Consider the following 19,430-nt stretch of genomic DNA (forward strand, 5'->3'; position numbering starts at 1 on the left):
TTTCTTTCTCTTTCTCTCCCAAATATTCTACAGCCTTGATTTTCACTTCTGTCCCCCTTTCACGTTTGTTTTTTTTTTTTTAAATCAGCAATTGCAGTAAACTGATTGTGGCAGGGGTAGGATATTACCCTAATGTGATTTGAAGGACTTTGAGGTCCTCAAAAAATTATTCCATTTTTATATAAAGAGAAAACCCCAAATCATAAATGACTATGAATTGCACATGCTTTCCTGGCCGCTATTGAATGGCTAAAAAAGTTTTTAGAGCATGTGTATACTGACGACGGTTGGGAATTTAGTGGGAACTTGCATGGAAGAAAATCGCTTATTGTTGGAAGCCTGCAGCCCTAGCTCTAGACAATTACCAATTATGTCACATGTGTCTACTTTGCTTCTGAGATACCAGGTCTAATCACACAGCTAGTATGACAGTTGAAAATATATTCTGCTGATTGTGGGTTGACATCAACTTTATACATATGTTACTGTGAATGATTGAGCAGGGGCTTTGTTTGTAGGGTAATCCATGGATGCATTCAGCATGAACCACAGTTCAGCAATGTGGTATATGGTGTTCTTGGGCAAGGTGCTATGTTGGCATCCTAAAAAGTTTGAACGCAAAGTTTTAAATAAAAAGTATGAGGGTACACATGCAGTCTTGGAAATACAACTATATTATTTGTTTTTAGTTTTTTATATTTATTTTGAGAGAGAGAACATGCGCAGGGGAAGGGCCCAGAGAGAGGGAGAGAGAGAATCCCAAGCAGGCTCTGTGATGTGGGGCTCGAAACCACGAAACTGCGAGATTATGACCTGAGTGGAAATCAAGACTCCATCGCTCAACCAACTGAGCCACCCAAGTGCACCCAACCATGTTATTATTAATTGACCCTTGGATGTTATTGATAATCTTAGAGTTGAGGTCAAATGTGGGCTCACATTCTCATTCTACCATGTGACAGTATGACTTGACCGCATTATACTTCTCACCTCTCAGCTTCAGCTTTTTCATTTGTAAAATTAGCACACATATTAAATGATGTTTCTAAATTTAGGTTCCTGTTATGTTTTTGACACTTGGCAAATATTTAGATACCTCACTGCCTCTTCCTCTCCTCCTTGGTATCACTACTCAACTACTTGTAATGTTTTGAGGGAGGGCTTTGTTCATGGAATGTGTGGCTGAACTCAACAAAGTCCCCTTGAAATTCTAATATTATGTGCAGCTCTTATTCTCTTGGACAAAATGATTAAGTCCAGCAGGACTCTATCCAGTCTGCCTAGTTTTCCTATGGGTAATAAACCCTAGGCAGACATTATATCAGGTACTAGTTAGGATATAAGCACAGAGGACATGAGAATTGTTCAGCAAATGTTAGCTGTTTGGTAGAGTTATGTTGTCATCTTGAGTTCTTTTCCATCTTATGTCATCTTTGGGTGCTAAAATCATTTCCACATTTAATCTCAAGATTTAATGAAGTCACCTTGGTCTGTTCTTCCTTTTGGGAATTAAGGCCAAGAGGCAGTCTTCCTGTTTTGTTTTCACACACAGAAGAATATAAATCTCTTGAGTCACATCTGCATTATCTAAGCATACAAGGATGGCAAAGGGACTGAAAAGATGATTGTCCAGAGGCCGCTACTACATCTGGATTTGGCACCCCAAGATTTCTAGTAGGTACAACTTGGTAAATGTACTTGAATCCCTGGCTAGCTCACAATGCTTATTTGTTCTATAACATAACTGAATAATTTATTACAATGAAATAAAATATTTCAAACAGTAATGCTTACTGTTTTTGTTTTTTTCAGTTACCAAAATTTTAATATTAGATGATTTTAAAAATTAATTGCCAGTGATTGAGGAAAAGTTGATTTAAAAAAATTTTTTTTACATTTATTTAGTTTTGAGAGAGAGACAGAGCACAAGTTGGGGGAGGGGCAGAGAGAGAAGGAGACACAGAATCCAAAGCAGGCTCCAGGCTCTGAGCCGTCGGCACAGAGCTTGATGCGGGGCTCGAACTCACAAACTGTGAGATCAGGACCTGAGCCGAAGTCGGGTGCTTAACCAACTGAGCCACCAGACACCCCGTGGAAAAGTTTATTTAATTTGAATAGGTTTTTAGAGACCTGTAGGGATTCTGCAGAGAAATGCTGAGTACTAATTATTGATGTCACTTCAAACTTTCTCTTTCTTCAATAAAGTATTGTGATGTTTCTCATATGTAATTGCCTTTTAAAAAATACACTTTTACATAGCCCAATACTGTTGAACTGTCCGTGTACTACTATTAGTGTTCTGAGATTTTCTTCTTGTGTGGACTCTAATCTGGTGACAACATAAACATTAAAATCCAGCAAAATTATTGAAAATGTCCAATGAAGTGCATTAGAGCCTGAGACCAGAGTTTGGTTTTGTGTTGTTTTTAAATAATGAATGTGTCATTCCTTTTTGCATGGCAGTTATCTACTTAGGTGCTATTAATGTAATTATTCTCACAGCTGGGAGGACTTGTTATTCCTATTTTATAGGTAATGAGACAGACACAGAAAATGTAAATGACCAGTTCAAGGTCACCTTGACTCCAGGTGTTATTTCCCCCATCATAGGGTTTTCTATCTAGTACTGTAAGTATTTTAGTCGTGCAAAGATAATTTGGATAGGACTATTTTGATAATGCCTGTTTGGGAATTAAATGCACATAAACTGCATGCTGGCAAAGGCATACTGATTATTTGAGGTGGAAACTGTCTTCTATTACCAGAAACTAGTGGTATAATCGCTTCATTTGGCAGATATTAAGTGTCATATATTTTTTAATTTAATTAAAAAATTTTAACAATTTGTTTTAATAGTCATATGTAGAGACTGTGCTCATGGAATTGGGACTGAAATAGAGTTATTTGTTAGGGTTCATGCTGGTCCTCAGCTTGGTAGCAGTCCGTTCTCCATTGCCTACGCTGGACCAGTGAGGAAAGGAAGAGTGGCAGGTCAAAGGAAGTACACTCACCTCTGAACCTGGCACCAGAAGTGCTGACGAGGACGTCACTTAGGCTCTTGATGACTCAGCACTTCCTGGTTTCTCTTTGTAGCCCTGCTAGGGCTAATAATATCCAATGACCTTAGTCCAAACTGAGGGTTTCAAGGAACCTTTGGTTTCCTCATCATCAAAAATTTGAGGTCAGGAATCATTCTTTTCCTTTCTGTTGCGAATTAATTAATGGTACTAGGTATCAGCCATTATGTTCTGTGTTGGACCACATGCGTTTTGTTCTTAAGATTAGAAGATCCAAAGCTACTCTGGAGTATAAATAAATATATCCTTACCTTTCAACTCAGTGGCAGTCCTGTTATATAATGCATTTGGTCTTTGTGTTGTTTCTGTGCAGTCTAATGGCTGGGGAAGGAGTGGAAGGAAATGAAGTTCAAACTACACTTGCAGTGTATTTGCTTCTCTGATTTTAGGAAAGGCTTAAGGGCGACCTAAGAGGCCTAGTGAGGGTGGGCGGGAGGGAAATCGTGGATCTGTTCATGGGGACCCTCATCACCTAACAAATAGTCCAGGACAGGCGGCCTGGCCTGTTCTGTGTGAGTGAAACCAAATTGTATTTATTAATTAGTTTTATATTTAGAACTAGCCAAAATTGTTAGACTCAAAACTTGTAAGTATTGAGACATCTGGAGATGAAACATTTCAGAAAGCCTAGAAAAATTTAGAAAACCTTGGAATTTTTTTACCTGTTTTCCTGGGCTGTTATAACATTAATTACAGGACATGGTTGAGAGTTCATCCATGTCGACAGCCGATTTATGTAAAAATTTATGAAACAGTTTTAAAGTTATTGTATAGATTATCCAAACATCAAGTTTCTGTTAAAATATATTTTTATTAAAGACAGTCTTAAAGGTGTAGTTTACAGTGAAGAGATACTTAGAGTAAAAATAATGCTGTGTTTAAAACACAGATATTTATTATTAAATGTTTCTTTATGTGTTTTTATCTTTACAGAGGCCCCTAAATAGCAAGAACTTCACTGCTTCCAAGTAAGCAAAAGTAAAAATTCCTACAGAAAACATAGCCCTGACCTTTTTGCACATGTAATCCAAATGAAAAGTTAGCTTTGAAGTGGTGTTTTGTTACATAATCATACTCAAAATATGCAGTAATATGTATTCCTTTGAATGTCTTTCATTCAGAAACATATTTTTGTTTATTTGACTATCCTACCAGCTGAAAATGGATTATGTTCTGGTTGTTCATCTAACCACCCAACCTCAAAATACTTGAGAAATTACATGAAGAGCTTCATTCCAAAGCATAACATTTTCAGAGAGATTCAGACCATTTGGAAAGTTGAACATGGAATTTCACTCCATAGATGATTAAAATAAAAAGCAAATAATAGGAGAAAATAAACAGAATTTACAAACCCAGTGTTTGCCAGACAGAACACCTGTCCAATCAGTAGTAAATTATTTTAAAGAGCATTTACTTTCTAGAAGGTACTTAATGTGGATCATTTGTTTCAGACATGTCTGTATACATTTCTACCAGACTATTTGGTCAGCTCAACATTAGGGAACAGAGCATTCAAAAGCATCACAAATCATTACAAAGAGTATGAAAATTATGACCAGTACAGGCAAAAACAAATGAAAGCCCTTCTTTTCTTGGGTGTTCTCTGAGATGCTGCTATAGAAATCTGAGAATTGATAGCATATGCTTAAGACTTCCAAGTTTCTGGTGCTGCCCACAACAATACAAAAACTGACATTTTGATTCCTTCTGCATTTCTCCTCATCTGATTTAGTGAGCACTCTGTATATTGAGGTATGGCAAGAAATTCTACTTATCACGGAAAAAGAAAAATACCATATGAGATTTCTAACTTTTGTAATTGTTTGACATTTGTAGGTAAGTCTTTTTGTTAACTTGCATAATTGAGGAATCAAGCACTCCAGTTAATAAGGAAACCTAGTTAATAGAAAGTTATCTCTTTGACCATTAAGACCCATTTTCAAAGAATTCGGATATGACAAATACACTTAACACTAAAACTCATAACATAAAAACTCATAATTTAATACTTTAGTGATTATTGAGAAAATATTTCAAGATTTATACTTTATTGTAATCCTTCTGAACTACAGTTATGATGAACACTGACTATTCCTGCTATTTGGAGAATTATAGTTGACAAAATGTTAGCTTGGTTATATGATTTGGCTATCCATGCTAGAGGAGAGAAGGCCTTCAGTCATGTCTTTTAAAGAAACAAAATCTATTGTATTATGTTTTGGTTAGGTATAAAATTTTGCTTTTTAAATTTAGAGATTATGGAGGGAAAGGTTGAGAGGTTGAGATGCTAATAGTGAAGGGCAGGCAGGGAGTTTAGAGCAAGAATAAAGTAATGAAAACTGAGAAGACAAATGTATAAGAAGAAGAAAGTTCTGAATGTATAGATGTAAATAAAGTAGAGAATGCCAAAAAAAAATCAGAAGAGACCAAATTAAAGAAATTATTTTTTAAAGTTTTAAAATATCATGAGGTCAAAATTAGTATGGCAAAGAACTCCTGGTTCTGAGAAAGTAACCCTAGAAAAGACAGAAAGAAAAAAATGAAGTTAAGGGAGAAAATAGAAGAAGAAAAAAAACCCACCTAAAACTGCAAGAGAGTAAGAAAGAATTAAAATGAGTTTGGATCCAAAATTGGTAAAAACTATAACTTCAGTATGGTTTATCTTAAATTGTTGACCTGTTACCCCAAACCTCAACAAACATAGATTTGTTTGTTCTTTTCATGTGGAAAACATAAGGTAAATTCATCTTGTACTCATCAGGTTTTGGTCTTATTGTAGAAAAATGGAGATAAAAAAGTTGTTATACTTGACATGCAAATAAGAGTTTTTGGTCTGTTCCACATTTTTTTTTTTTAACATTTATTTATTTTTGAGACACAGAACATGAGCAGGGTAGGGGCAGAGAGAGAGGGAGACACCATCTGGAAGCAAGTTCCAGGCTCCAAGCTGTCAGCATTGAGCCTGACGTGGGGCCCGAACTCATGAATCGCGAGATCATGACCTGAGCTGAAGTCAGATGCTTAACCGACCAAGCCACCCAGGCGCCCCAAGTTCCACATGTTTTAAAGTTACTGTTGGTTTTCATTAATAGCATTACTTTTTTTACATAATTAAAAAAAAATGTTTATTTATTTTTGAGAGAGAGTGCGCATGCCTGTGCATGCAGGGGAAGGGCGGAGAGAGGGAGACAGAGGATCCGAAGCAGACTTCATGACGAAAAGAAAAGAAAGGTGATAGCGGAGAGCTAGGTGCAGGGCTCCAACTCATGAACCTTGAAGTCATGACCTGAGCAGAGTCAGACACTTAACTGTTGGAGCCATCCAGGCATGCTGTACAATTGTTTACTTTTTTAAAGGAACATTTTATTGCATTTTATTTTGTTTTATTTTATTTTTGTTAAGATTTTATTTTTAAGTAATCTACACCCAATGTGGGGTTCAGACCCACAACCTCGAGATTAAGAGTCATGTGTTCCACTGACTGAGCCTCAGCTAGGTGCCTCAAAGGGGCATTTTAAACACCCTAGATACATTCTCAAAATACATTGCTAACTTAGGGGGAGTTTGAAAGATGTTTTATATATATTTTGTAAGGAGAAAATCTCCAACTCTCTGGTTTTACTTAATGTTGAGCATTAGAAGTTTCTATAGATAGGAAATTGTAATCATACCTTTCTCAAGAAGATAGTGTTTTTTTAACCTTTTTTTTTTTTTAGTGAAATATATATAACATAAAAGTTACCATTTTAACCATTTTCACGTGCACAATTCAGTAGTATTAAATACAGCCACACTGTTGGAGAGCCATCACCACTATCCAACCCCAGAATTTTATTCCTCTCCTCCTTACAAGAAGATAGATTTTTAAATGACATTTTACCACCAGGAGATGAGAACCAGGCAGTAGTTCATGATATGGCCAGCAGGCTTAGTGTTAGGAATGGAAATAATAGAAGCCCACCAAAGCTAGCTCCAGAAAGAGATTTTATTGTAAATGAACAGGGCCCTCATGAGATTCTTTACACATTTGGCTTCTTGGGACAGGGGTTCTGGACTCTGGGAGCCTATAAGGAGTGCCTGTGGTCTGTCTTGCACCAGGGAATTGCCTCTGAGTGTTTGTCCTCACTACTTCCTGTGTGTCTTCACCCAGGGCTTCCTCATAACCTCCATTTCCAAGGGACCATGGTGGTCATCACAGCACTGGTTCTGTGTGAGGTTTTTGGTGTGGTGCCCCACACCAGCATGCAAACACTAGTTCTTAGTTCATATTTCAGAGAATCTGAGGCATGGTGTGGGGGAAGAAAGTCCCAGTCTAGGAAAGACTGGATTTTTGCCCTGGTTTCAGATGGTGAAGAAAATTAATTGACATTTGATTCTTTGTTGTTCTAGCTAAGGTCTCAGTCTTGAAGAAGCAAAAACCGTGTTTGTCCTGAAAACGCAGCTTTACGATAATTCTTAAATCATTTTGAAGTTTAAGTGTTTCAAAGCCATATATATATGTGTTACCCGAACAGGTTTAAAATTGTATGCCAACACTTAACAGTAGTTTTTAGTCATAGAAAGTTGGAGGAGTTTCAACTTGAGAACACTGAAGATGTTCATGAAGAGTAGGTAGCATGGATGAGCATAATCAGTTCCTAGCCACAGTGATGTCTGGAGCTTACTCGTTTTGGTGGAAAAGTCATGCTCTTCAGATTGAAAAGTTGGAACATCATTACAGAAAACGAATTTTTATTTTAAACCAATTGAGCAGAAATGCTGCTTGGCTTCATGATGGCTGGAAGACACCTTAAGTATAATTAACGCACGAGCTAATGCCTAGAAGTGGCAACATGGCATTATGCCAGTGGGGCAGGCAGCTTCACAAATCTGCTTCCAACACAGGTCTGGCCATGCCACTCTGTGTGTGCCTACTTTGGGGGCACTGGTTATTTGACCAGTTTTCTTCCACTGGGGCTCCAAGAACCCTTGAGTCAAGAGAAAGGGCCATATGTTTTTTCAAGTTAAAGAAATCATAGACTTTCAGTTATTCCTACTCATTTGTTTTGTCTTTGAACAGGAGTTATTTATACGAGCACTGCTTGACCAGTGTTTGTCTTCCAAGATCACATTATAGCAGTGGTCGTCAACTGGTAGCGGTTTTACCTCTCAGGGGATATTTGGCAATCTCTTTGTCATAGCTGGGGAAGGATGTTGCTACTGGCATCCAATAAGTGAATGTCATGGATGAATATCCTACAGGGCACAGGACAGCTCCCTACTGCAAAGAAAATGCAAAATGTTGATAGTGCTGAGGTTCAGAAGGCCTGCGTTACAGAAAGGCACCGTTAACATCAATTCATAAGAAGCAAAAAACAGTAAAAGTCTGTGTTATAAATTGATCCATAGATAGGTCCAAAACTATCTAGCATTAATAGGTTTAACATTTAGGGCACCTGGGTGGCTCAATCAATTGAGTGTCCAACTCTTTTTTTTTTTTTTTTAATGTTTATTTAGTTGAGGGGGGTGGGGTGCACAGAATCCAAAACAGGCTTTATGCTCTGAACTGTCAGCACAGAACCCGACACGGGGCTCAAACTCCCGAACCATGAGATCATGACCTGAGCCAAATTTGGACATCCAACCAACTGAACCACCCAGGGGCCCCTGAGTGTCCACCTCTTGATTTTGGCTCAGGTCGTGATTCCAGGGTTGTGAGATTGAGCCCTGAGCTCCACACTGAGCGTGGAGCCTCCTTAAGATTCTCTCTCTCAGAGAAGGAGAGACAAACCAAGAAAGAGAATCTTAATTATAGAGGGGTGAGGTATGTGGGGGGCTCTTAAACAAGTGACGGGGGTTAAGGAGTACAGTTGGGATGAGCACTGAGTGATGTTGGAGTTGTTGTATCACTGTATTGTATACTTGAAACCAATGTAACACTGTATGTTAACTAACTAGAATTAAAATAAAAACTTAAAAAAAAAAAGATTCTCTCTGTCTCCTCCCCCCCAAAATAAAAACTAATAATAATAATTAAAAATAAAAATACATTTAACATTCATATCATCAGCTCTCTGATGTTCGTATTTCCCTTACCATCAATGGATGAGAAGAGGAAAACCCAGAGGAACGATAAGTTTTTTCCTTAATTGTTTAATTGGGAGCAAGATGAGATGACTGAGGTAGATGGAGCTAAAGTCAACTGGAAAATTTAATATTTCCTTAAGAGTGTGGCTTAGGACTGCAACCCATGATGAAGGTCAAGAGGTAAAAGGTTGTTACATTTTTTTCTAATTGAATTTTCATTAGTTTTATTTTATCCTTACCGGGAAATCAAGGGTTTTAAAAAAAGGACCAAGGAAGCAGGATGGCTCAGTGACCCCTTCTTCCAAGAGTATATATTTATCCTCAAGTGAAGAAAGCCCAAGGGAGTTCAGACAACTGACACCTTCAATTAGAGCCCTTTCCAGATTATGGATGCGTTGCTTCATGTCTATTCTTTATTGTCTTAACATATATCACAGTGGCTGGTATATTAGGTTTTACAGTTTTCCTTCTAATGCCTCCGTTTATAAACTGTCCTTAATCCATATGAGGGGATTAAATAAAATAACCAGTGGAGACGAACTCTTTTTTTTTTTTTTTAATGTTTATTTTTGAGAGAGAGAGAGCAAAAGAGAAACAGAGCACAAGTGGAGGAGAGGCAGAGTGAGGAAGATGCAGAATTGGAAGCAGCCTCCAGGCTCTGAGCTATTAGCACAGAGCCCAGTGCGGGGCACGAACCCACCAACTGTGAGCTCATGAGCTGAGCCAAAGTCAGACGTTTTACCGACTGAGCCACCCAGGTGCCCCAAGACAAACTCTTAAGATTCATTAAAGTGGGTGATTCTGAAGTCTATGAATATGGTAGATGGCATAGATAGGCAGAGGCTTCATTTGTTTTTCTAGTCCTCTAGACTTGACCCTCGAAGGTTAATTTCCCTTCTACTTGAGGTGGTCTGATATTAACCAAGTCCAACAGGCTTTTCCTTCAAAATGTCCTTGGTGCCCATTTTTTTCTCTTCTTTGTCGTTGTTTTTATGCTAGGGTTCTGTCAACATAGAGCTATATGGTTTAACTTTTTTCTCTCTTGTGTTAACCATCTTCCAGTTTATATTCTGCCCTCTTCCCATATCACTCTGTACTCAAAATGCCCTTTAATTTCTACCAACCACATCAAATCTGGATTTTTCTGCCTGTCTTTCAGAGCCCTGCATAATGTGGATCTGTTCTACGTGTTCATGCTCCACCATCTTGTGAGTGAACTCTGCCTTGCTTGGCCCTCAGACAGAGCCTCATTGCTATCCCCAGCAAGCCTTGCCCATGTGGCTCCCTGTATGGCCTGCCTTCTCCTCTCTTTACCTATTTGATATGCACCCATCTTCAAAGGTTAGGCTCTGATCTCATCAGCTCCATAAGAGTATTTCTGGAAACGTGAGTGCTTCCATTGATCATTTCTCCTCTGAGAAGTTTGTTTCCTGTGGTTTAACTCTGTGTTCTATCTTGTCCTGCAGTATGGGTGGTTATTTCACATGGTCATGTCTTCTTTCCTCAGCTGTAATAAAAGATCTTTGTGAATAGAGCTCATGACTTTTTGATTTTTTTTTAATGTTTATTTATTTTTGAGACAGAGAGAGACAGCATGAATGGGGGAGGGGCAGAGAGAGAGGGAGACACAGAATCGGAAGCAGGCTCCAGGCTCTGAGCCATCAGCCCAGAGCCCGACGCGGGGCTCGAACTCACGGACCGCGAGATCGTGACCTGAGCTGAAGTCGGACGCCCAACCGACTGAGTCACCCAGGCGCCCCTAGAGCTCACGACTTTTATTTGTCTTCAGTGGTTAGCATACTGCTGACCATACTGCAAGTGCTTAGTAAATGCTCTTGTTTGGTGGATTGTGTGAGATACTCTGTTTCTTTAAATATTATATCGAAATAATATGCACAGAGGCAGTAATAACAATTATGGGGTATGAGAAAGCCTGAAAAGATTAATTACTACCCATCATCCTAACATGGGGTTACATGGGAAAGGTATGTCTTAAAAATAGTATCAGAACATATATGGAGTGAACACCCCTCCCTCAATAGCAGTTTTTCAACTGAGGGAGATTTTGTCTTCGGGACATTTGGCAATGTCTGCAGATCTTTTTTGGTTGACAGTTGGAGGGATGCTGCTGGTATTTAGTGGGCAGAAGCCAAAAATACAGCTAAATACCCTAAATGCACAGGGCAGCCTCCCACAACAAAGAGTTGTTTGGCCTCAAGGGTGAATATTCCCCTGGTTGAAACACCCCCACTCATAACACTGTGTGGACACCACCATCAACATCCTTCACCACCTAAAGGGATGAGAGCAAGCAAAAAGCAGTGCATATTTTTATATGGAGGAAATGATTATATATTATAAACTCCTAAACAGTGGGAACTGCAGTCTTGTACATAAACTAGAACGGTAGGACAGTTTTAAAAAACGTGTGATAGCTGCTTAGGTAATAAATGGGCACTTCATGTCTTTGGCCTTGCCTTTGGGAGGACAGGACAGTAAACAGAATTCTCTTAAGGCTAACCACATCTATCCCACAATTTCAGAAAATGAGAGGCATCTGCTAACCCGAAAGATATATTCGAATATTAAGTCACGTTTTTAATAAGCTGGGATTCCTCCAAAAGGCTTGATAGTATATTAGAACATGAAAGCATACATTCTTCTGTTTTTTCAAAAATTTTAAAAGCTTCCCTGAAGAATACTTGATAATTTTTAAGGTATAGGAGTAATATGCTTTTCCTCCTGAAATTAATTTTGGGAGGTACTTTTGCTGCATCAGTGGTAGAAGGGTACAGTGGGAAGGACAGTTCACAGAAAGATCCTAAGCAGGTCACCTTAACCATTACCTACCTCATTTTCTTCATTGTCATAAAGGAGATTAAGGCTTGATGACTTTTGGTTTTAAAATTCTACGTTTTGGTTTATTTTCAAATAGTAAAAAAAGAGATTATTTAGTTATTTATGAGAGAAAATTTGAAGGCATAAATTATACCAGTTTGTTTCTTAGAAACTTCAGAAATATCCTTTCCTACAAAGGCTTACTTCCAGTGTTTAAAGAAAGCAAGGAATTCCTGTTATAAGTAGAAGTTGTCCCCACCTCCAAACAAAATAAAAAGAGTCAAATAAAATTTACAGCTGAAATTAAAATGTCATTGTTAGCCAATTTTGAAAATTCTGCCCATTTTCTTTTCTATGTTTATACTTAAGTATAAAGAAAATATTTTAATAGTACTAATAACGCTGAGTTTTTCACATAATTCATGTTAAGCTAGATGCTTCCAGAAATTTGCTGTTTGTAAAGGTGTAAAACACATTTGAAAGCTTTATTAAGGTTTTTAGTCTACCATTTAGTAAGCTCTTGGGCTCTGAATGAGAGGATGAAGCTTTCCTATCTGCTGGATGGAAAATTAAGTGGGACTTTGAAATTTCCTCCTTTTTCCTAACATGGCAATTCATATATTCACAAGATTGGGGATATTATAATATCACAAGTAATGAAGCTTGCTTTTATGGTGTCTCTATTCTGATGAGACTGGGAGGCTGACTTTGGCATATCCCAGTTCATCCAGGGACCTGTTCTAGAACTTAGAGATTAGTTGTTAGGATTGCCTGATTTGAAGATGCTTTTTGGATACACTCGAAGATGCTAAGGGCATCCAGGATCTCATTCCGAGAGTTGATGTTGCCTGCAGGGAATAACATTATGTGACATGGGATACATTCATAAAATGGTGCCTTAGATGACTTTTCACTTAGTAGAGGCTACCTGAACACCTCCTGAAGGCAAGGCACTTACTATAAACAGTATGTACAGTGGGGAATCAAAATGTGTATAAATAGTCCCTGTTTTCAGTGAGCTTAGGATATAGTGGGAGGAAAGAAAGGGCCTATGCAAAATACTATAATTCGAAGAATAAAATAAGGACTATTCAGAGGCACAGATACAATTCTAAGCTACTTCAGAAGAAATGGTTTAACTTGTGGGAGTAGGAAAGTTAGACACCACAGAAGAGGTGAACCATGAGCAGAATCACACAAGTGGAGATGAAGGAAATACGATGCATGGCAGACGAGTCTGAGGTGTTAAGTTGACCACAGTAAGGGAAGAAAGGAAGTAGTAGAGATATGCACAAGTGGTGGGGTCAGAATAATAGAATAAACCAGGTTGAAATAGAATCTAGAGACAAGCAAACCAGGGAAAGGACCATTTTTGGCAGGGGAGAGAAAAGAATGGTGACCCAAATTGGCATAGTTTCCTTGTAATAAGAGGAAAGGTTAAGTAGGAGAGAACTGAGTGCAAGAATTGGCAGTCTGGGTAGCTGGTTGGTTGTGCAGGCGAACAGGGACATAGAGTCAGCAAGGTGAACTGGGGTTGTAAGCCTGCGAGAGAAGATGGTGGTGCTACTGTTGGAAATAGAACTTCAGGAGAAGGGGTGGGTTTGATGGGACACTGGTGAGTTCTGTTTTGAACATGTTGAGTTATATGTACTCTCAGGCAATAGCCAAGGCAGGGTTATAACTGAAGTACAGGAAATTGTGAGCTCCAGAGAGGAGTCCAGAAAACCTGTGATGGTCTTGAAGGAGACATAGATCTTTTTGAGTCCCACTTTGGAGTACCATATTGCACATAATATGTGTCCCACCTCAGGGAGCGACTCACAAATGCCCCGTGTGGAAACTGAGCACACAACTGGGCTTGTGTCATCAGCCAAATGACTTGTTAACACACACACCGGTTTTCAGAAGCACAGGTGGTTCAAATCATGCCTCAGAAACAGTTGCTGTCTGTAGTAGATCCTTACGGTCACTGTCAAATCAGATGCCACATGTTCAGTCAGTGACTGAGCAAGAGCAACCAGATGTTGAAGGAAAAAGTAAGACTGTGAATGGAACCTTGATATTACCTGCATTTAGAATTGATGGGGGAAAATGGGTTGGAGAAGAATGCAGAGACCAGAGAAGTAGAGGTATTCGGGAGAACTCAGGGAAGCCATGGGAGGGGAGAGTTTCCAGGAGAAGGAGGCATTTCATTCAGATATCCCAGGTGCTGTCAAGAGGTTGAAGAGACTGCATTTAGTAGTGGGGAATTCTCAGTATCCATTTGAGAGACAGATTTGCTGGAAGAGAGAGAGGGGAAGCCAGGTAACATAACAAAGGAATGGGAAAGTGTAGCACAGAGAGTAGACTATCATTAAAAAAATTGAGGGGATGGAATGTTGTTGGTAGAATGACAACCAGATTGAAGTAAGAGTGGTTTAACATTTTTGTTGTCATTATACAAAGGAACTATGAGTGTGCTCGTAGATGCAAAGGAGAGATTGGAGAAGAATGATAGGGGGTAATAATTGATGATGTGAGGACTTAACAGAGTGTGGAGGGCACATTTGTTGGGGGACATCTCTCCTTGGATAGAAGGATACTTTCCTGTGAAACACGAGGGATGGAAGACCCATGGATGAGGCAAATGGCTTTGATTTTCTTCTGTTACAAGAAAAGACCATATGCAGATAGCAGGGAGAAATTGGGAGTCCTAGGTGAAAGCTGAAGGAAGTATCTAGAATTAGGTAGAGAGGGTGGAGGAAGAAGAGCCACGTGTCGAAGACCAGGAAGTAGAGCAATTGTCTGTCCTAAGAGAGACCTGAACAAGTAGAAGAATCTTTTTTTTTTTTTTTAAGTTTGTTTATTTTGAAAGGGAGAGAGAGCACTAGCAGGGGAAGGGTAGAGAGAGAGCGAGAGGGAAAGAACGATCCCAAGCAGGCTCCACACTGACAGTGCAAAGCCCTACACGGGGCTCGAACTTACCATGAGATCATGACCTGAGCCAAGATCAAGAGTTGGACACTTAATTGAGCCACCCAGATGCCCTCCCCACCTCTTTTTTTTTTTTTTAAGTTTATGAACAAGTAGAAGAATCTAAAGTGATCAATACCCTTAGAGTCCCTTAGCCACAGAGAGAGTGTCCCTCATTGATCAATAAATTAAGGCTTTGTAATGTGCTAAAGGCATGCATAAGAAGCCTTATGCTTTAAAAAAAATTGTTCTTGGGGCACCTGGGTGGCTCAGTCGGTTAAGCGTCCGACTTCAGCTCAGGCAGGTCACGATCTTGCGGTCCGTGAGTTCGAGCCTCGCGTTGGGCTCTGGGCTGATGGCTCAGAGCCTGGAGCCTGCTTCCGATTCTGTGTCTCCCTTTCTCTCTGCCCCTCCCCCGTTCATGCTCTGTCTCTGTCTCAAAAATAAATAAACGTTAAAAAAAATTAAAAAAAATTGTTCTTGTAAATGAAATAAAAATGAAATGACTTATTCTTAAGAATTTTTATATTAATCATCATCTCACAACTAAGATTCTTAAGGATAAGTCATATTCATCATCATCTCACAACTGACTGAACCCCTAGTTTTAAAAGCTGTACATACATACATATATATATATATATATATATGAATATGTATATACACACATAATTTTTTGGCATGTACTTAGAGTAGATTATTTAACTTATGTGTAGACACTTAAAACTTGTTAGGGTGATATATTTTTTAAAAAGTATACATAAAAAATATTTTAAAAACCTCTTTATAAAAGAGCTCTTCCATAGCCAATTCGTCCAAATTTATGCTCACTTGAGTAACGCATACACTAAAATTGGAATGATACAAAGAAGATGGACATGACCACCATGCAAGGATGACACACGAATTCGTGAAGTGTTCCGTATTAAAAAATAATTAATATGCTTAACTGGGCTTAGTAAAAGGTGGGTGAGCCTTCCATAAAACAGTTACTATTTGTTGAATTCCTTTTCCATCAAAATGTTAACTTAGAGTTGAAATGCAAAAGGAGATTTGATACAGCATTTTGGCATTTGACATTTTAAAGTAATTTCATTAGATCATCAAGCTGTGAATTATTGAAGACTGTTCTTCTGTAAACAGTTTTTTCCATTATCTTTCTTTGAGTTAGAAACAAGTTGCATGCCATTTGCCTGGCAGAAGATAAATGTATTAAGTGCTAAAATATACAAAAATTTTGGCATTATGTCTTCTCTGCTTTTTATTAATGAATGCTTTTGTTTAGTCTTACATCAGATGACTAGAACAGATTTGTGTTTTGAATAGTTAAAGCCAGGAACAAAATTCTCTGTAATCGTGTTGACAAAATTCACTTGAAAAGTCGAATCTCACTTGGGATGAGTCATTTTCAATCTTCTTCCTACCCCAGCATGCCCAAGCAAGGAAGTAGACTCATCAGTTACAGTGGTTCCTCAAGACAGTGGTTCCAGTCATGTGGGGACAATTTTGCTAACTGTCATATCTCCAGTGTTAGTGCATCAGAAGTGTCCAAGAACCTACTGTTGATTATTTGGCTGATTGTCAGTGGAGGGTAAGGAAGAGGTGTTTGACAAGGTCCGCAGGGGATTCTATATTATTTGGTCCTCATCCTCCAGCATTTCCCATCACATGAGGCAATTCATAACTGAAACAATTCAATCTAAACTAAGGCTAAGAATTAGCCTTCTCAAAAGTACTTTATGTGCTGCCCAAAGAGATGGTTGCTTTAGAGGTTCTAGCAAACCTGTAAATATGTCCTGAGGTATTGTTTTTATTCTAACAGTTTATAAGTTGCATGCATTAGAAGTCAGAATGCAGAAACATTTCTGTTACAGTGTGAAGAAAAAGTATGTCTCAAGGTCAAGGTAACCACTGTTGTCTTTTCAGGAGTCTGTCAGAATGATGGCTGGCTGCCCACAGACAGGGAGCCAATTCTGTGGTGTGGTTGCCATGTTCCAAGATCTGCCTGGCATTAAAGGCTGGAAGCCCAATTTTATTAGTATACCTAGAGGGATTGAGAATCCAGGGATGACAGACTCATGCCAACCTCATAAGAAACCGAAGTTTGAACCAAAATGTTAATTTACTCTTTTCCAGTAAAAGCTGTACTTCTCGAGCGTATTCAGATCTGCCAACCAAGGCATTGCCTTCCCTGCATGCTTATCTGTGAGAAAGCCAGATTATAGTGGGACAGTTTGCACTGTGAGTGTGGAGCCCGTGAAGGGCGTGGGCTGATGATCTTAATGTCTGATGGCCTCAAACCCTGTGCTCAGTGCGTCCATTTTGACTGCAGGGAAGAAATCTGTTTGTCATACAAACTCCCTCCTCACCTGTGACAGGGTCTGAGCCACACTGCCAAATGGGGTCTTTCCAGAGTTTGCTTCTGTAAAGATAAAATCTAGGCTTTTTAAAAAGTACATTCAGTTGTTTCCTCTATGCTCTGTTAGTTGCCACCACAGCCCTGTCCCTTAGATTTGAGGTGGTCATAGTCTCTTGGGCCTTTTCTGTTGGCAGTTCACCCTCATCCCTTATGTTTTCATTTTATCCACTTCAGTCTTAGACTTTTTCCTTCATTTTGATTCAGGGGCTAAAATGGTTTCTGTCCCATGTCCTACTTACCCATCCTTTGTGTCTGTTCATTGAACTAACCTCCCTGACTGAAAACTAACCTCCTACAGATAACTTTTTGGCACATCCTTTAATAGTGGCATTTAAAAAAGTTTAGTATATAAGTGGAGTATCTTAGAGTTCCCTAGTATTTTATTTACCTCCGTGTTTAACAAATACTAAACTATAAACTGTATGCTTGGATGTTTTAGAATTTTTGCGGATGGTTTTCTTGTGAATATCTAAAGAATAATGTATCTATTTGAGGGGAAAATGTTCTATTCTTACCAACTCAGTTTTTCTTTAAGAAACTGATATTCTAATTCTGAAAGGGAAATACACTGTATATCTGAAAAACAAAGAAAAGAGAAGTGAAATATCAAAGAAGGAGGTCAGAAACAATAGAAATACAATAAACAAACCGTATTTACACATTTAGCCACTTGTCAAGTATAATTATCTCTCAAGTTACTCTGTGAGGGTGATTAGAAAGACTAACCAGAGACAGTATAAACTGTCGGGTTTATTGTCATTTTAGCCTGTCAGACCAAGTCAGTAAAAACTTTGCCCTCCTAGAACAACTTGTTAGCTACTCATTTCTCTGTTAGTTAAAGGAGGATATGTAGCCACTTTTGCTTCTTGGTTTTACTTTGAACAAAGAAGTATAAGCCAAGAGGGCAGTGATTAAATATCTACATGTCTATAACTTTTTTTGGAGGTTGTAAGAGTATGTTCGTTCCTGAGGTTCTATTTTTCAAAACTATTGTTCATTACCCAACAAGATGGGAATATTCGAAGTGATATTCTGTTAACAGCCAGGAAGCAACTAGTCAGTGACATTAGCAAAAATGTGCTTATCAGGCTAATACCGAGATCTAACCTTTGTATCTGCTCCTTGCATACACATAATGTAAAAATGTATAAAATTCTGACATTAAGAAAAACTACTTACGTTAACGTACCACGGGTAGTTGTGCTTAGAGAATTGGGCGCCATCACAGACGGGCTTATTGGTATGTCAAGACTGAGGGTTGGAAGAAACAGAGAAATCAACTGTCTGCTGGAGCACAACTTAATTATCTTCTGTTGCTTTGTTGGGGCTCTGAATCCAGATTGGGGTAGGGCTTATCTAGGATGTGATTGAAGATGTAAAGTTGTTTGTTTCAGGAAGCTCTCTTTTTGTAGTTCCTTGGAAATTTCTCAAAATGTTGGAAGAGTGAAACATGTTGTCATGTTAAAACATTTTGTGACTAGTTTTGGCCTAAGTGTACTTTTGTACTGGCAAGATACATGGGGGATTTAGGCTTTACTCTGATAGCTAAATGAACTCAAATATATGCTGAATGTAAATTGCTTTGATGGCGATTGGATCACACATTCGTAGATTCTGTACTTTGTTTTTCCTTTCATGAGCAAGACCTTCCTTGGAGTTAAGGGTAGAGTTAAGTTAAAGAGTAGCAAATTATTCCCCTCTTTGGAAATAAGCAAAATCACTCTCTGATAATAAAATATTTCTTTAACATGTCAAAATAGTTACCGAGGAAAGAAAGCATGAGTGGGGAAATGGGGATAACTCATTTAGTGGCTTGCTATTTAGGAAATGAAATATGTTTAATAAAAGTGCAATTGCCTTATACTGTGTGACTTGAAAATAATGAGACAAAGAAAAAAATGAAAAGCACCATACTAGAACTTATATGACCAAATAAAGCTTATCCCACGGGATGCAGTCCGGTTTTCTAGCTCTCCTCTAATTGAGCAAAACATTTTCAGACTCTTTCGGAATTGTCTTGAGAACCGTTTCATGAGCCAAACCCTAAAATCAACATCTTTACTTTATTATCACAC

The 19,430-nt window shown here is 38.6% G+C and overlaps 1 protein-coding gene and 1 non-coding gene across 5 annotated transcripts in view; both read left to right on the forward strand.

Moving 5' to 3' along the window:
- The window catches only part of CDK6 (cyclin dependent kinase 6), a 256,288-nt gene that overhangs the window by 27,448 nt on the left and 209,410 nt on the right, over positions 1-19,430 (forward strand). The window lies entirely within an intron of this gene.
- LOC113603105 (U6 spliceosomal RNA) lies at positions 15,762-15,866 on the forward strand. Its single transcript, XR_003424659.1, has one exon. It is a non-coding gene; the product is annotated as a U6 spliceosomal RNA (small nuclear RNA).

The sequence above is a fragment of the Acinonyx jubatus genome, chromosome A2 (genome assembly GCF_027475565.1).
Source record: "Acinonyx jubatus isolate Ajub_Pintada_27869175 chromosome A2, VMU_Ajub_asm_v1.0, whole genome shotgun sequence".
NCBI classification, from domain to species: Eukaryota; Metazoa; Chordata; class Mammalia; order Carnivora; family Felidae; genus Acinonyx; species Acinonyx jubatus.